Below are 18,639 nucleotides of genomic sequence, written 5' to 3' on the forward strand. Positions count from 1 at the left end.
TTTTATAAAATGTGTCTTTTTAAATACCGCTGTCCCTTTTTTTTTCTCCACCAGCTGCATGTGTTTCAATGATCACAGGATCTTCTCCTTCCCAGAGGCTAGTGAAGCTTAGAAAGAAAAAAAAACGCACTCGCGATGAAATGTTCTCCGAGCTCATGCTGTCCTCCCACACTGACAGAACACAGACGAATGCATGGAGGCAAATAATATCAGAGTGCAGGAAAGCACAAAATGACCGGGAGGAGAGGTGGTGGGCTGAAGAGAGTAAGTGGCGGGCTGAAGAGAGTAAGTGGCAGGCTGAAGACAGGGCTGAAGCTCAAATGTGGCGGCAGCGTGATGAGAGGAGGCAGGATTCAATGCTGAGGCTGCTGCAGGACCAAACCAGTATGCTCCAGTGTATGGTTGAGCTGCAGCAAAGGCAGCTGGAGCACAGACTGCCACTGCTGCCCCTCTGTAACCAACCGCCCTCCTCCCCAAGTTCCATAGCCTCCACACCCAGACACCCAAGAACGCGGTGGGGGGGCCTCCGGCCAACCAGCCACTCCACCACAGAGGATTGCCCAAAAAAAAGAAGGCTGTCATTCAATAAATTTTAAAGTTGTAAACTTTTAAAGTGCTGTGCTTAAAGTGCTGTGTGGCATTTTCCTTCCCTTTTTTTTTTTCCTTCCCTTTTTTTCCCATTTTCCTTCCACCACCCCTCCTGGGATACCTTGGTAGTCATCCCCCTATTTGTGTGATGAATGAATAAAGAATGCATGAATGTGAAGCAACAATGACTTTATTGCCTCTGCAAGCGGTGATTGAAGGGAGGAGGGGCGGGTAGTTAGCTTACAGGGAAGTACAGTGAACCAAGGGGCGGGGGGTTTCATCAAGGAGAAACAAACAGAACTTTCACACCGCAGCCTGGCCAGTCATGAAACTGGTTTTCAAAGCTTCTCTGATGCGTACCGCGCCCTCCTGTGCTCTTCTAACCGCCCTGGTGTCTGGCTGCACGTAACCAGCAGCCAGGCGATTTGCCTCAACCTCCCACCCCGCCATAAACGTCTCCACCTTACTCTCACAGATATTGTGGAGCACACAGCAAGCAGTAATAACAGTGGGAATATTGGTTTCGCTGAGGTCTAAGCGAGTCAGTAAACTGCGCCAGCGCGCCTTTAAACGTCCAAATGCACATTCTACCACCATTCTGCACTTGCTCAGCCTGTAGTTGAACAGCTCCTGACTACTGTCCAGGCTGCCTGTGTACGGCTTCATGAGCCATGGCATTAAGGGGTAGGCTGGGTCCCCAAGGATACATATAGGCATTTCAACATCCCCAACAGTTATTTTCTGGTCTGGGAATAAAGTCCCTTCCTGCAGCTTTTGAAACAGACCAGAGTTCCTCAAGATGCGAGCATCATGCACCTTTCCCGGCCATCCCACGTTGATGTTGGTGAAACGTCCCTTGTGATCCACCAGAGCTTGCAGCACTATCGAAAAGTACCCCTTGCGGTTTATGTACTCGGCGGCTTGGTGCTCCGGTGCCAAGATAGGGATATGGGTTCCGTCTATAGCCTCACCACAGTTAGGGAATCCCATTGCAGCAAAGCCATCCACTATGACCTGCACATTTCCCAGGGTCACTACCCTTGATATCAGCAGATCTTTGATTGTGTGGGCTACTTGCATCACAGCAGCCCCCACAGTAGATTTGCCCACTCCAAATTGATTCCCAACTGACCGGTAGCTGTCTGGCGTTGCAAGCTTCCACAGGGCTATCGCCACTCGCTTCTCAACTGTGAGGGCTGCTCTCATCTTCGTATTCATGCGCTTCAGGGCAGGGGAAAGCAAGTCACAAAGTTCCATGAAAGTGCCCTTACGCATGCGAAAGTTTCACAGCCACTGGGAATCGTCCCAGACCTGCAACACTATGCGGTCCCACCAGTCTGTGCTTGTTTCCCGAGCCCAGAATCGGCGTTCCACAGCATGAACCTGCCCCATTAGCACCATGATGCATGCATTGGCAGGGCCCATGCTTTCAGAGAAATCTGTGTCCATGTCCTGATCACTCACGTGACCGCGCTGACGTCGCCTCCTCGCCCGGTATCGCTTTGCCAGGTTCTGGTGCTGCATATACTGCTGGATAATGCGTGTGGTGTTTAATGTGCTCCTAATTGCCAAAGTGAGCTGAGCGGCCTCCATGCTTGCCTTGGTATGGCGTCCGCACAGAAAAAAGGCGCGGAACGATTGTCTGCCGTTGCTCTGACGGAGGGAGGGGCGACTGACGACACGGCTTACAGGGTTGGCTGCAGGGAGCTAAAATCAACAAAGGGGGTGCCTGTACATCAAGGAGTATTTCAGGCAGGACTGCACGGAGGGTTCCAATAAGAAATGGTGCACCTAAGATATCGTTCTTATTGGAACAAGGAGGTTAGCCTGGCCTCTGATTGATACATGGCTAGATTTACCTCGCTGCACCTTCTCTGTGAGTGACTGCAGTGTGATCTAGAGGAATGAGTCCCCTAGACAGGGGAGGAGGCAAATGAGTACAAAACAAATCTGGTCTATTTCTTGTTCTGACCCACTCCATCTATCTTTTACATCTTTGGCTGGCAGCGGACGGTGCAGAAGGACTGCATGCCATCCACATCTCATGGCTGCTCGGCAGAAGATGGTACAGTACGACTGCTAGCCATCTTCATCTCTTGCCTGCCTGGCAGAAGATGGTACAATACGACTGCTAGCAATCCTCATCTCTTGCCTGCCTGGCAGAAGATGGTACAGTACGACTGCTAGCAGTCCGTATCGCCTGCCCGCTCACCATAAGACGGTTCAATAGGACTGACTGCAGGACTAAAGAGAATGACCTGGTCAAGTCACTCCAAATTTAGTCCCTGCGCCCATGTCTGCCCAGGCGCTCCCAGCTGACGTGGCCAGGAGCACCTCGGACACGACGAGGACGACTACCAATCGTATTGCACCGTCTGCTGCCAGAAGGCAATGGGTTGCTGCTACTGTGCAGCAAAGCCGTACCGCGTCTGCCAGCAACCAGGAGACATAGGGTGACGGTTACCTGAGCGGGCTCCATGCTTGCAGTGGTATGGCGTATGCACAGGTAACTCAGGAAAAAAGGCGCGAAATGATTGTCTGCCCTTGCTTTCACGGAGGGAGGGAGGGAACGGGGGCCTGACGATATGTACCCAGAACCACCCGCGACAATGTTTTAGCCCCATCAGGCATTGGGATCTCAACCCAGAATTCCAATGGGCAGCGGAGACTGCGGGAACTGTGGGATAGCTACCCACAGTGCAACGCTCCGGAAGTCGACTCTAGCCTCCGTACTGTGGAAGCGCTCCGCCGAGTTAATGCACTTAGAGCATTTTCTGTGGGGACACACACACTCGAATTTATAAAACCGATTTCTAAAAAACCGACTTCTATAAATTCGACCTTATTCCGTAGTGTAGACATACCCTTACACTCTGTCACACAGCCCCTTTCTGCTTTTTCTCTGTTTAGGTGTTTGACTAAACTGAGTACTAAAGTGAACTTTAATCAAGCTTGAAAAGGCATAACAAGAATCATTGGCTGGAAGCTGATGACAGGTAAATTCACATTAGAAATTAGGCACAACCTTTTAACAGTGAAAGTGATACCCTTTGGAAAAAACTACCAAGGGAAGGAGGAGATTCGCCATCTCTTGATGTCTTGAAATCAATACTGGATGCCTTTCTGCAAGATATGCTTTAGCCAAACACACGTTATTGGGGTAAATACAGAGATAACTGGGTGAAATGTAATGACTTGAGTTACACCTGAGGTCCAACTAAGTGATCTGCTGGGCCTTCTGGGCCTTCAAAACGATTACTCATTTTTTGTCTGTGCTCTTTTAAGCCACACAGAAGTACAATTTAAGCAGCACTGTTTAGAGGAAGACGTTTGTGAGTCATAAATTCGAGTTCGAATCCTGACTCTTCTACTAATTGGCTGTGTAAACTTGTGAACAAAGAATGTAGGTCAAACCTAAAGAATGGGTGACTTTATTCTGGGGAGCAGTGACTTTGAAAAAGATTTGAGGGTCATGGTGGATAATCAGCTGAACATGAGATTCGAATGAGATACTGTTACCAAAAGGGCTAATGCAATCCTTGCATTTATAAGCAGGGGAATATCGTGCAGGAGCAGGAAGGTTATATTACCTCTATACTTGGCACTGGTGCAACCTCTAGTGGAATACTGTGTCCAGTTTTGGTATCCACACTTCAAGAGGGATGTTGAAAAATTGGAGAGGGCTCAGAGAAAAGCCATGAGAATGATTAAAGGATTGAAAAGGGGTCTTGTAGTGACAGATTCAAGGACCTCAACATCTTTAGCTTATCAAAGAGAAGTTTAGGGGATGATTTGACCACAGTGTATAAAAGTACATACTTTCAGAACAGAAATCTGGTAATACAGGGCTCGTCCAATATTTAAGCTCATCCAAAACATCCCTTTATAAGATCCAAGTTTCAGTTGTTTATAACTTTGTCCAACTTTAACCAGTTGGACTGAGATTTCCCATGCCAGGGATCTGCCTCAGTCTGAATTTTTTAGAAAACTTCACCAAAAACGGTTCAGCCATTCCCAAGAATGAGGTTAGTGTAAAATATGTTGTTTTGTTCATGTTAGAAAGTTAGTAAAACCATTTCATTGAGAAGCTTTAGCACCTCCATGCTTGGGAGCAGGGGCTTAAAATTTGGCAGGGGGGTCACCATGGTGTTAGGGATGTACCTTTAGCCATCCTCATGAAAATGTGTCCAAATTTGGCCATTACGAGCCTCTAAAAAATAGCAGTTTGCACATGCTCAAAAGACTTATTTAGATAGCAGCTAAATTCTCTGAATATTCTGTATGCAATCAGATGCTTCATTGCCTCACAACTCCTACAAGCAACTCCACTGTGCATATGCCAGCACCACACAGCCACTAAGAATGCTCCATCCCAGAGCAGCAGGGAATGAACAAGTCTTTCTCTGCAGAACTCCTCCCACCCACCAAGGGCTGTTCTGGTACCAGGCATTGAATTGAAAGCAGGGAGACCCTCTCTAATGTGTTCTCAATGCTCCCCTGGCAGGCACCTAGGCAGCAAGGAGAAGGTGGAATGCAGAGGAGTGAGGAGCTAGGTCTGGGAGGAATTATAAGGGGGTAGACCGAGATGAAGAGCGAGGAAAAGGAGAGGACTGGGATGAGAAACAGAGAGGGGGTGGTGGTAAGGGAAAATGAAACAAAGACAAGCTGGAGAGACCAGGGATAGAAGGAGTCAGGCTTGTGGGGCCTGGGGCAGAATGGTGCGTGACCTCTACAAGAATTCTCCCCTTCGAACCTGAAACAGGATTCAGGATTCCTAAGTATCAACATTCATCTGCTGTTGGCTAATAGCTGTGAAACTCACTGGAAAATATGTTTGTGAGGCAAACCAGTAGCCAGACTGGGTCTGCTCACTCCAGTACAGGGGTTCTCTGAGGGATATTAGTTGGCGGCTCCTTCACGAAGCTGTGAGCAGGGGTGTGTACCTGACATGTGGTGTACCTCACCACCCTCCCTGACACTTCCCTCTTCTGCAGCGTGAGGGAGACCCTGGCACACATTTACATCGAGTGCACGAGGCTGCAGCCCCTTTTCTGGCTACTCCAGAACCATCTCCTCAGGTTTTGGCTGCACTTCTCCCCCACGCATCCTGATCTTTGTACATCCCATCCACGAAGTTGTGAGACCTTCTCATCAACCTCCTCCTGGCATTGGCCCAGGTGGCCGTCTACCATACCAGGAGGAGGATGCTGGACAGGGAGATACTCTGCGACTGTGGGACCTATTTCTGCTCCTCCCTCAGATCACATCTCTGGGCAAAGTTCCTCTGGGCCACATCCACTAACCCCTGGATGCCTTCAAGGAGCAGTTGGGGCTGTCTGGGGTTCTCTGCTCGGTGTCCCCCTCTCAATCCCTGCTTTTGACCCTGTGACTCTCACTCCCATCCCTATTTTCTCATTTGTTGTCCCTGCATTTACCTGAGCCCTGGGTCCAGTAGCTCCTCCCCTTGGCTGGGGGAGGGGCCTTTAGATGTGGGTGGGCTTGTGGCCACCTGTCCCCAGGAACATAATAGGAACAGGGGTTCTCTGGGGGATATTACTTGCCAGTTCCTTCACTGAGGCAAGAGGGAGACCCTGGTGCACATATACATCAAGAGCACCAGGTTGCAGCCCCTTTTCAGGCTCATCCAGAACCTTCTCCTCAGGTTCCGGCTGCACTTTTCCCAACACCACTTTTCGCACACCCTATCTGTGGCCCCATGACGTTGTGAGACCTCTTCATCAACCTCCTCCTAGCGCTGGCCAAGATGGCCGTCCACCATACCAGGAGGAGGATGCTGGACCGGAAGGTGCTCTGCGAGTGTTGGGCCTATATCTGCTCCTCCCATAGGTCATGTCTCCAGATAGAGTTCCTCTGGGCCATGTCCACTAGCTCCCTGGACACCTTCGAGGAGCAGTGGGCACTGTCCGGGGTTCTCTACTCAGTGTCCCCATCTGGCTCCCTGCTTTTGACCCTGTGACCCTCACTCCCATCACTGTTTTCTCATTTGTTGTCCCACAAACTCATGTAATACTCTGGTCTGGTAGCTCCTCCTCTTAGGCGGGGGGGGGAGGGCTTTAGCTGTGGGCGGCTTTCACCAGCCCAACCCCAGAGCCTCAACAGGTACAATAACACCCCTCCAGCAGAGTCTACACTGTCTCATCCCTCAGGCATGCTGCAGCAACTCAGCTACATTGACTCATCCCTAAGCAGAACCTGCAGGCATGCTGCAGCAGCTTATCCCTGGGCAGGCCCTGGGTCAGATGACCCTCTAAGCACAGGTATTTCACTCTTACTGCCAGAACCACAAAGTTAGTCTGTGCAGCAGCACCACTTGGTTAGAACCTCCTGCTGTCTTGCAGTGTTACAGACTCCCTAGGCTTCCTTCCAGCCTGTCCTCAATTCTCTCCCTGTTGCTGCCTCAACCTTGCCCATGCCTTGTTCCAGCTTGCTTCAGCCTTGTCCATGCCCTATTCCAACCTTGCTCCAGCCCTGCACCCATCTCCTGACCCAAACCCTTGGAGTGACTCCAACCCGGCTTCGACATTCAGCCTGCATCCAGACTCTGACTCTGTTCCTGATTTGGTTTGCCCCATGGACTCTGACCCCAGTTCTGACCCACAGCTTGTCCCCAGACCCCAGTTTCAGCAGTGCCCTTAGCCCGGTTCTGACTCTACATCCAGCTTCGGCCTTTGTCACCTGTTCTCGACCACAGCTCCAACCTCTAGGCTTGACTGCCCAGAACCCAGAGCCTGGCAGTGTTCCTCATCCCTCTAATGGCCAGCCCACATAGAAAATAATTTTAAAAGAATGTTAAGTTTGCAAAGTCAAGCACTCAACTGTCAGGAAATGCTAGGATTAAGGTTGACCATGCAACTTTAATTTGGCATCCTTGTGCATAGGCATTATGATACAGTCTTCAGTTACATGGTCACATACCATCTTTTTCACAGGACCCCTACCTCCTTCAGTGCACAGAATAGAATAGATGATACTCAGGGAATGATTCAAGGAGGTAGAGGGAATAAGGCTGTTGTCTGTAGGATCCGTATCTCATTTTCTCTGGATGGTGTGCAGATAGTAAGGTAGAGGATTGCAAGAAGAAAAGGATGGTCTTGTGGTTAAGGCAGTTGAATACCACCCTGTAAAATGAAAAGGAGTACTTGTGGCACCTTTGAGACTAACAAATTTATTTGAGCATAAGCTTTCGTGAGCTACAGCTCACTTCATCGGATGCATGCTGTGGAAAATACAGTGGGGAGATTTTATATACACAGAGAACATGAAACAATGGGTGTTACCATACACACTGGAACAAGAGTGATCAGGTAAGGTGAGCTGTTACCAGCAGGAGAGCAGGGGGAGGGAGGAACCTTTTGTAGTGATAATCAAGGTGGGTCATTTCCAGCAGTTGACAAGAACGTGTGAGAAACAGTGTGTGTGTGTGGGGGGGGGGGGAATAAACATGGGGAAATAGTTTTACTTTGCGTAATGACACATCCACTCCCAGTCTTTATTCAAGCCTGAGTTAATTGTATCCAGTTTGCAAATTAATTCCAATTCAGCAGTCTCTCGTTGGAGTCTGTTTCTGAAGTTTTTTTGTTGTAATATTGCCACTTTTAGGTCTGTAATTGAGTGACCAAAGAGATTGAAGTGTTCTCTGACCGGTTTTTGAATGTTATAATTCTTGAGTCTGATTTGTGTCCATTTATTCTTTTATGTAGAGACTGTCCAGTTTGGCCAATGTACATGGCAGAGGGGCATTACTGGCACATGATGGCATATATCACATTGGTAGATGTGCAGGTGAACGAGCCTCTGATAGCGTGGCTGATGTGATTTGGCCCTATGATGGTGTCCCCTGAATAGATATGTGGACACAATTGGCAACGGGCTTTGTTGCAAGGATAAGTTCCTAGGTTAGTGGTTTTGTTGTGTGGTGTGTGGTTGCTGGTGAGTATTTGCTTCAGGCTCGGGGGCTGTCTGTAAGCAAGGACTGGCCTGTCTCCCAAGATCTGTGAGAGTGATGGGTTATCCTTCAGGATAGGTTGTAGATCCTTGATGATGCGCTGGAGAGGTTTTAGCTGGGGGCTGAAGGTGATGGCTAGTGGCGTTCTGTTGTTTTCTTTGTTGGGCCTGTCCTGCAGTAGGTAACTTCTGGGTACTCTTCTGGCTCTGTCAGTCTGTTTCTTCACTTCAGCAGGTGGGTATTGTAGTTGTAAGAACGCTTGATAGAGATCTTGTAGGTGTTTGTCTCTGTCTGAGGGGTTGGAGCAAATGCAAAAGCTTATGCTCAAATAAATTTGTTAGTCTCTAAGGTGCCACAAGTACTCCTTTTCTTTTTGTGGATACAGACTAACACGGCTGCTACTCTGAACCCCGTAGAACGATTTTATCCCTGCCAATACCACAGAGTTCCTATGTGATGCTGGGCAAGTCACTTAAACCAAATTTTTCACAGGTGTCCACTGTTCCTCATCATCTTCTGGATGCCCAACTTGAGACCCCAGGGTCTGATTTGCAGAAGGCCTGAGCACTCACAGCTGCAACTGAAGTCAATGAGAACTGCTGTGAACAAATGAAGTGGTATAAAACACTACGTTCTCCCTGGGCTTGTCTACACTTAAAACACTATAGCAGCACATCTGCACCTCTCTTGCTCCACCACTGTAGTGCTTCAGTGTAGACACTACCTATGCCAATGGGAAGGGTTCTCCCATCGATGGAGGAAATCCACCTCCCTGAGAAGTAGTCGCTAGGTCGACAGAAGAATTTTTCACACCCCTGACTGACGTAGTTAAGCTGACCTAATTTTCTACTGTAAACCAGGCCTATGTCTTCATTTCAGGTTTAACCTGAGTTATGGACACTCCTCTCCTCTTACTCCTCTCAAGTTAGCGTAGCTTGAGTGAGGTCTGATCCACACTGGACACTTACACTGGTTTAGCTACATTTCTCAGGGACGTGAAAAATCCACCCCCCTGAGAGATGCAGCTATACTGAATAACTCCCAGTGCAGACAGTGGAAGAATTCTTCCGTTGACCTAGCTACCGCCTCTCGGGAAGGTGGATTATCTACACTGATGAGAGAACAGCTCCCGTTGGTGTAGGTAGTATCTACACTGAAGCAGGGAAGCTACACCGCTGTAGCATTTTAAGTGCAGACATACCCTGAGAGTGGCCATATTGCAAATTAACACCCGAGCCACACAGAGTGATGGTATTTGCAGCACAGAGTGCTTATGTTAGCAGCTGAGCAGTTGTGCTCTCTCGAGCTGTTATCTATACCCCCTGAGAGGCCAACCAACACAAACGGAAAGCATCACCACATTTGAGTTAAGGGGTTTTGTGTGTGGATGGGAGTCAAATTAGGGGTAACCTTGAGATATAAACACATGGTAACTGTAGTGAAGAAAAGCCCTTAGTGTCCAAACTCACCTCCTTCCTGGGGTTTGGCTTTATTGATAAGTCAAAAGCATGAATGTAACAAACCTTGGCTGACACTTCCTCCTAAGATTTCCTTCCAAAACCTCTTGTCCTGAGCACAAAGAGACTCTCTCACATCCCTTACATTCCCATACAAGCTAGTTGAAGTCACATGTCAACATGAGACAGCAGTAATTACCAAGACTATTAAGGAATAGTTTTGGATGCAGAACCTAGGTAAGTCACAAAAAAGCCCCAAGCATTCTACAGGGTCTCAGGCTAAGACTTCACAAGAGATATTGACCCGAAAAACTGCTTTTCGTTCTCACACCAGCTCATCTGTCGTGGTGCTAAGACTGGTGGAAGCCATAGAGTACACCATCACCAGCACCTGAACCGTTTTTACTATGTTCACGAAAGCTTATGCTCAAATAAATTGGTTAGTCTCTAAGGTGCCACAAGTACTCCTTTTCTTTTTGCGGATACAGACTAACACGGCTGCTACTCTGAAACCTGTTACTACGTTTCAGTTAAGCCTACTAACCGAAATGCTGTCAGAATAATTTCTGGCCAATGAAGCCTTGTCTGTACTAGAGCTTCCACTGCACCAATTCAGCTGGACCAGTGTTAGAATGGATTAGGAGGGAGGGGATTGGTACATTTTTTACACTGTAGACAAGGCCTTAGAATTTACCAGTCAAGCAAAAAATGTCATCAATATACATTTAAGGCTGAGAACATATCCTCCCCATCCACAAAAAAGTATTCCCCCGTGACACTCTGAGTAAGTTTCACAGACCTGGAGAAGAGCTCTCTGTAAGTTCAAAAGTTTGTCTCTTTCGCCAACAGAAGTTGGTCCAACAAACGATATTACCTCACCCACTTTATCTCTCTAATATCACGGTACTGACATGGCTACAACACTGCATACTACAATGGAAGATATTGCATTTTGCTGTCTGAAATGGAAACTTTACAACGTGAAGAAAAAGGAAGCAAAACTTAACAGCAACATCTATTTCCTGAGCAAATGCAAGAAGAGGAAGCTAGTCACCTTGTGCAGTAATGATGGTTCTTCGAGATGTGTACCCCTATGGGTGTCCACAATAGGTGTATCTGTGCCTCTGCACCTCTAATAAGAGATTTTAGGTTGCTATGTGCATTCAGCTGGCACATGCATGCTCCCTCCCTCACGGTCTGCCTCTAGCACTGTGTGGTTGAACCCCCTCAGTTCCCTCTCTACTGCAGAGCCCCTTATGGAGAACTCCAAAGTAGACGGGAGGAGGGCGGGTTGTAGAGCACCCATAGGGGGAAACATCTCAAAAAACCATCGTTACTGCACCGGGTAACTTCTTCTTCTTCTTTGAGTAGTGTCCCTGTGGGTGCTTCACTGTAGGTGACTTTGCAGACGTATCTGCGACGGAGGACTGGGGCTTTGGAGTGGAGTTTGTTACTACAGAGAGTTCTGTGGAGCTGAAGATGGCATTGGAGGCTGAATCTCCAGTGATTGCATAATGTTCTGCGGAACTGTGGGGAGAGGCCCAAGTTGCTGCTCTGAAGATTTCTGATAGGGACATCTTTGAGGAATATGACTGAGGTAGAAATTGATCTCATGGAGTGCATACAGATTCTGGATGGAGGCAACAGGTGGCATCCTTGATAACAGTGATTAATGTGACCCAAGACCCATTTAGATAGTCTTTCAGCTGATATTGCAAAGCCTTTGGATCTTTCTGCAAATGAAAGGAAGAGTTTAGGGGAATTCCTGAAGTCCTTAGTCCTGTCTAAGTAGAATTCTAGTACTCACCTAACATCTAGCACATGCAGAATCGCCTCCCTGATGTCACTGTGTTGTTGCACTCCATATGTTTTATGGAAATATGCTTATGAGTGTGAATATGATGTAACTGGAATATGCCTTATGCAAAAGGTCTCTTGTAAGGTACCATAACAAAGGTTATAACCTACTGAATATATTCCTCCTATTTGTATGAATATATCATTCTTGTATCTGAAGCTAGAAATATGAAGTATAATGCTGAGGTCCTATTGTAATTATGCAAAGTGTGGGCCATTAATGGTGGTTTAGAATCTTGATGGCTCCCATTGACTAGGACAATTGGTTGTAAATGGTTTATTTACCTGCAAACCTTCCTGTGTACGTATGGGCCAATCCAGGAAGAATGGAGACTAGGGATCTTACAGTGACATGTGACCATGTCACATGATACTGGAATCCATCTTAAACCTTGTACTTTTCCATTGATGAGGCAGGGGTGGGGACAAGCACAGATAAAGTTTCACACCTTGTGCCAAAGCTATAAAAGGGGGTTGAGCAGGACAAAGGAGGCTGCCAGACATGAGAAAACCCCTGCTTACCACCTGAGATGCTGCTGGAACTAACCAGGACTGTATCAGGGGAAAGGATTGGGCCCAGACTAGGAAGGAGTCTAGCCTGTGAAAAAAGCTTATTGGAACGTTTTTGAAGGTGAGATATTACCTGTAATCAGTTTCTTAATGTATTAGGCTTAGACTTGCGTGTTTTGTTTTATTTTGCTTTGTGACTTACTTTATTCTGGCTGTTATTACTTGAAACCACTTACATCCTTCTTTTTATACTGAATAAAATCACTTTTGTTTATTAATAAACCCAGAGTAAGTGATTAATACCTGGAGGAGCAAACAGCTGTGCATATCTCTCTATCAGTGATATAGAGGGTGAATAATTTACAAATTTACCATGTATAAGCTTTATACAGAGTAAATGAATTTATTTGGGGTTTGGGAGCTGGGTGTCTGGGTGCTGGAGACAGGTAACCTGCTGAGCTGTTTTTAGTTAAAGTCTGCAGCTTTGGGGACGTGACCCAGACCCTGGGTCTGTGTTGCAGCCGGCTAGTGTGTCTGGCTCAACGAGGCAGAGTTCTGGAGTCCCAAGCTGGCAGGGAAAACGGGCACAGAGGTAATTTAAGCACATCAGGTGACAGTCCCAAGGGGATCTCTGTGACCGAACCCGTCACAGTCACAATGTGGTTTTTGGGAGATGGATCTGTTGATTCATATGGAAAGTGGACACAACTTTAGGAAGAAATTTGGGATGTGGCCTCAGAATTACTTTGTCTTTAAAAAAGACTGTGTATGGTGGGTGTGTCATTAAGGTCTCTATTTATCCTATGCATCTAGCTGAACTGATGGTAATTAGAAATGCTGTCTTCATAGACAGGTGTAAGAGAGAGCAAGTTGCCCTGGGCTCAAAGGGAGCTCTAATCAAAGCTCTGAGAACTAAGTTAATATCCCAGGTTGGAGCAGGTGGTATCACATGTGGGAAGAGATTCCCAATGCCCTTAAGGAATACATGCATCAGCGGGTGAGCGAACACAGAGTATCCATCTACCTGACAGTGGAAAGCCATTGTGGCCACAAGATGTACCTTAAAGGAGCTGAGTGAGAGTTTTGACATCTTGAGGTTTAAAATGTAAAATGTAAAATCAGAGGGAGGGAAGATGAAGTTGGGTCTGTGTGCTTACAATGACACCAAACTTGGAATCATTTCCATTTTTGTAGGTAAGTACGTCGAGTGGTCAACTTTCAGCTGTGCAGCCACATGTCTTTCACCTTGTCAGAGCATTCTGCCTCTAAGCCCTGGAGCCAAGACTGGAGATGGTGGACCTGCAGGTTGGGGTGAAGGATCAGCCTATCACTTTGAGAGGGCAGGTGGGGAATGGGCCGAAGAGGAACCAGAGGACATATTGCCATCTGTGGCATGTAAGGGAACCAGACTTGTCTTGGCTAGGAGGGGACAATGAGAATAACTCTCACTTTGTCTTGTCGAATTTTCAACAGGACTGTGGATAGAAGAGGAAACAGGGGGAAGGGCATACAAGACATCCATGCCCCATGGGAGGATGAGGGCAATTTACGTAAAACATACATATCATATTGTCCATCATGACCTTTGACTGGGTGTTCTGGATGAAAGGCAGAAGGTGTGCACAGGTGTTCCTGATGCCCCTTCGCTCCGAAAGATATGGAGGGTCACTTCTGTGGAAGACTATTTGTCTTGACCCTTGCGGTCATAGAGGTGAGCTCTCCAGCCTATTAGGGAGGCATCCGTCATTAGGGAGTCAGCATCGGTGGTGGCTGCACGAATGAAACGCCTGCCCGAACATTGGATGGGTCTTTCCTCCAGTCCATGGAGTCCTTTACTGCGCAGGGCAGTGATAGCAGTTTGATTAGTCTGTGCCTGTTCAGGGAATAGACAGAAGTAAGCCACATCTGAAGACATGTCATGACCATCCGGGCGTTGGGGTGACGAAGGTGAATGCTGCCATATCACCTAGTAGCTGCAGGCAGTTCCTGGCTGATGTTTGAGTGCTGGCCTGGACTGTCTCTATGAGACTAGTAAGGATGGTAAGTTTGTATAGCGGGAGGAATGCTCCCACTTGTCCTGCATCAATAAACTGCTTGTCAGCTTGTCACCACCGATAAACTCCAGTCGCTATACCAGGATCAGTATCAATTTCTATGCAGTAAAGCACTCCATGAACTGGAGGAAAGACCCACCCAATGTTTGGGCAGGCGTTTCATTTGTGCAACTACCACTGATGCTGACTCTAATGACGGATGCCTCCCTAATAGAGTTGCAGATGGCAGAGGAAGATCTTCCATTTGAAAGGACAAGCTCTTCGTAGAGAAGACAGATTTTTCTCTCCACACCTTGAAGGATTCCCAGGCCACATTATGCTACACATGGGAGTCTCATGACTGCAGTCCCCTTTGTTCTGTTCCACCCCCTATATACCTTTGGCATGAGGTGGGAATCTTTTGTCTCTTTGGGTCCCCACCCCTCCTTCTAGATGGAAAACACCAGGTTTAAGATGGATTCCAGTACCAAGTGACATGGTCACATGTCCTGTGAGATCCCAAGCCTTCATTCTTTCCCAAGCTGATTCACAGGAAGGCTTGCAAGTAAACAGAGCCATCTACAGTCAATTGTCCTAGTTGATGGGAGCCATCAAGATTCTAAACCCCCATTAATGGCCCACACTTTGCATAACTACAATAGGACCTCAGAGTTATATTTTATATTCCTAGTTTCAGATACAAGAATGATATATTCATGCAAATAGGATGACCACACTCAGTAGATTATAAGCTTTGTAATGATAGCTTATAAGAGACCTTCTGCGTGAAGCATATTCCAGTTACATTATATTCACACTCATTAGCATATTTTTATAAAACCATATGGAGTGCAGCATCGCATCCACCTCAAAGAATTATACCACAACAATAACAACACAACTCACACTTACCACATTTTCACTGACAACCATAAGAAAAGAGAATTGATTGCTTCAGTAAAAAAAACTGACTGTGAAATCCTTACACAATATCACATCCACCATAATCTCTCCACTGCCAAGAAAACCCCCATACAGTCTCTGAAATCTAACTACACACCTCTAGTTGTCACCTAGCACCCCATACTGGAACCCAAATGGGGTATCATCAAACTATTACAACCCATAATTGATGGGAACCCCATCTTGAAAGAAATCTTTCCGGAATCCCCTCTTCTGGCCTTCAAACAACCCCCCAACCTCAGCAGCAGCAGCAAGCTTCCCAGAGACCAGGATACACCAACTCAAAGCAGTGCCAGACCCTGCAACTACAGATGCAAAACCTGCAGACATATCTCCACTGCTACAATCCCCCACAATATCCCTTTTAAGATCCATGGGTCTTAAACATGCTTTCACAACATGAAGTGTACCTCATCCAATGCTCTAAATGCCCCAATATAAAGTATGTGGGCGAAATCAGATAATCACTACACTCTCAAATGAACTCACACAGGAAAATGAAAAAAGACAAAAACACCACATTGCCTGTGGGAAAATACTTTTCACAAAGCAATCGCTCTATATCTGACCTATCAGTCCTCATCCTCAAAGGAAACCTGCACAACACTTTCAAAAGACAAGTCAGTGAGCTTAACTCATAACTTTGCTAGACACAAAAAAATCATGGACTGAATAGAAACACTGGATTTATGGTTTATTATTACAACAAACAACCCTCCCCAACTGCTTCTCTGCTCTTCCTTTCCTTCCTATGCCTGGAGAGGTGTTAATGACCACTTTATCTTGAATGGTTCCTTGAAATATGTGTTTGTTTAGCAAAAGTAGCTATATCATATCATTTCTCAAACTGGGGGTCCCACCCCAAAAGGGGATCGCAAGACTACTATAGGGGGGCTCACGAGAGCAGCAGCTGCTGGCTGGGCATCCAGCTCTGAAGGCAGCACTGCTACCAGCAGCAGTGCAAAAATAAGAATTGCATGGTATAGAGCCTGAAATATTTTCAAAGGGGATCCCAGCAAAAAAAGTTTGAGAACCCCTCTATTTAACTGTGACACTCTGATCTATTTCCCACACTGGAAGGCATAGGCACTGACTTCCCCTCTTTCCCATGGGTGCTCGACCCCCCTCTGCCCTGCCCCCACTCCATGAGACCCCCTACCCCTGCCCTGCCTCTTTCCAGCCCTGCCCCGCCCCCATTTCAATCCCTTCCCCAAAGTCCCTGCCCCAACTCTGCCCCCTCCCTGCCCGTATTCCAACCCCTTCCCCAAATCCCCACCCCAGCCCTGCCTCTTCCCCGCCTCCTCCCCTGAGCACACCACGTTCCCGCTCCTCCCTCCCGGAGTGTGCTAATGCTGCCAAATGAGGGGGGGAGGAAGCACTGGGAAGTAGGCGGAGGAGCGGGGGAGGAGGAGATGGAGCAGGGGGAGAGGGGAGCTTGACTGCTGGTGGGTGCAGAGCACCCACTAATTTTCCCCAGCCCCGGAGCGCCCATGGAGTCGGCGCCTATTCCTGAAGGAGAGCTCTGTGTAAGCTCAAAAGCTTGTCTCTCTCACCAACAGAAGATATTGCCTCACCCACCTTGTCTCTCTAATATCCTGGGACTGTCACAGCTACAACAACACTGCATATTACGGATGGGTCATTTTGAATGCAGATATTAGAAATTCATACCATTATCAATTAAAATGCAGCCACCAAGTTTAACTTTGTGCCCTGAACCTTTACCAATTCTCCATATAAAAATCTCTCTCTATTCCCATCCACCTTCTGCAGGAGGGCTTAAAGCCATCCACACCACAGTGTACCGTCTATCTGTACAGGCCAGAGACTCCTGTATTTTCAATTTATTCTCTACATGCAGGCTGGAGATCTCAAGTACTCACCCACTATCCCGGTACAGATTCCAGATACCCATATCTCTCTTTGGGCCTGAACATTGACTATAATCAATTAATGAAAAACTGTATTGTAGCATACATACATAATGAGGCAGAGATAAGATTGATGTGGCAATGAAAGAAGAGGTCTTGGCCTGTATTTAGAAAATGGGCAATAGTAGGGATCGCTCTGTAAAGGTTGCTGTTGGAACCTTAACTGACTATTTCCTAACTTCTTTAGTATTTACATTCTTGGGTACTGCATTACTCCGTAGAGAATTTTTTTAAAACCTCAACCCTGATTGTGAGTTAACCAGTGTTTTTTGCTGGTTTAATTTTGACTATGACAATCTTTAGGCCTCTTTTTGTTTAACTGCACACAAAATTAGTGCACTTTCTGCTTACAAAAGTGCTTAACTGACAGCACTGAATAGTGAAGTCCTCTACCCAGCAAATCATTATGTAGCGATAGTGGCATTGTTATCCTCTCCACAGTGGCTCACAAAGATGCCTCATCATTCTTCTGGGTAGATTACTTCTGGGTCCAATTGGATAATTCAGTTTTTATTTCAATCCAATTGTGAGTCTCTCTGCTGAGACCTTCAACTACCAATTATTGCCAAGCATGCTCTAAATCAACTTCTGGAAACTAATTTTTAATAATATAAAAGCATAACATCTTGGTGTCCATACTCAGAAAAATGGGTTTCTAAATGAAATAACCTGGCCTTTAAACTGTATTTTTCCTTAATACCCAAAGTTGCATGTCCACATGAAGGGCTGAAAATTCCAGTTTACAAATCAAACTGAGCCAAACTTCAAAAGTGTTGGAATCTCCCCCTGCCCCCTTCCCCTTACACCAAACTGAAACTCGGGGAGAATTTTTACATCTAAATTATATATAGGGCTTTATAGAGGAAATGCTGACTGACTCAGAACTATAACCACCTAGTTATTTTTATTTTTTTTAATTTTGAATATAGTCACTCCATGAAACTGTATTTCATTAACTTTTCATTTGAAGGTCTCTTAAGGCGTCCGTGACAGAAGGCGGGGAAAGCCGAATCTAGGAGCCAAAGGGGCCAGTGCAAAATCCTTTTGCTTCTTATATTTTAGTTTTCACCCACCAGGAAAATGTTCCCAGCATCATGGGTCCCGGGACCTCTGTCCTCCTCGATGCGGGCGCTCAGCACGGGAGTTTCACAGAATGCAACTCGCCTCATGCGCTAGGCTCGGCAGGCTCAGTCGCCGCCCCGAGCGCGCTTAGCCCCGCCGGGCGATGGCACCGCAAGGCACCGGCGAGCGGGGACACCGCGGCTGGGGGCTGATAGCGACGCTCTAGGTCTGCCCCGGCATCCCTGCCTACCCCACGCCCGACACTTGCCTTT

This window comes from Lepidochelys kempii, chromosome 2, assembly GCF_965140285.1.
Source record: "Lepidochelys kempii isolate rLepKem1 chromosome 2, rLepKem1.hap1, whole genome shotgun sequence".
Taxonomy (NCBI): Eukaryota; Metazoa; Chordata; order Testudines; family Cheloniidae; genus Lepidochelys; species Lepidochelys kempii.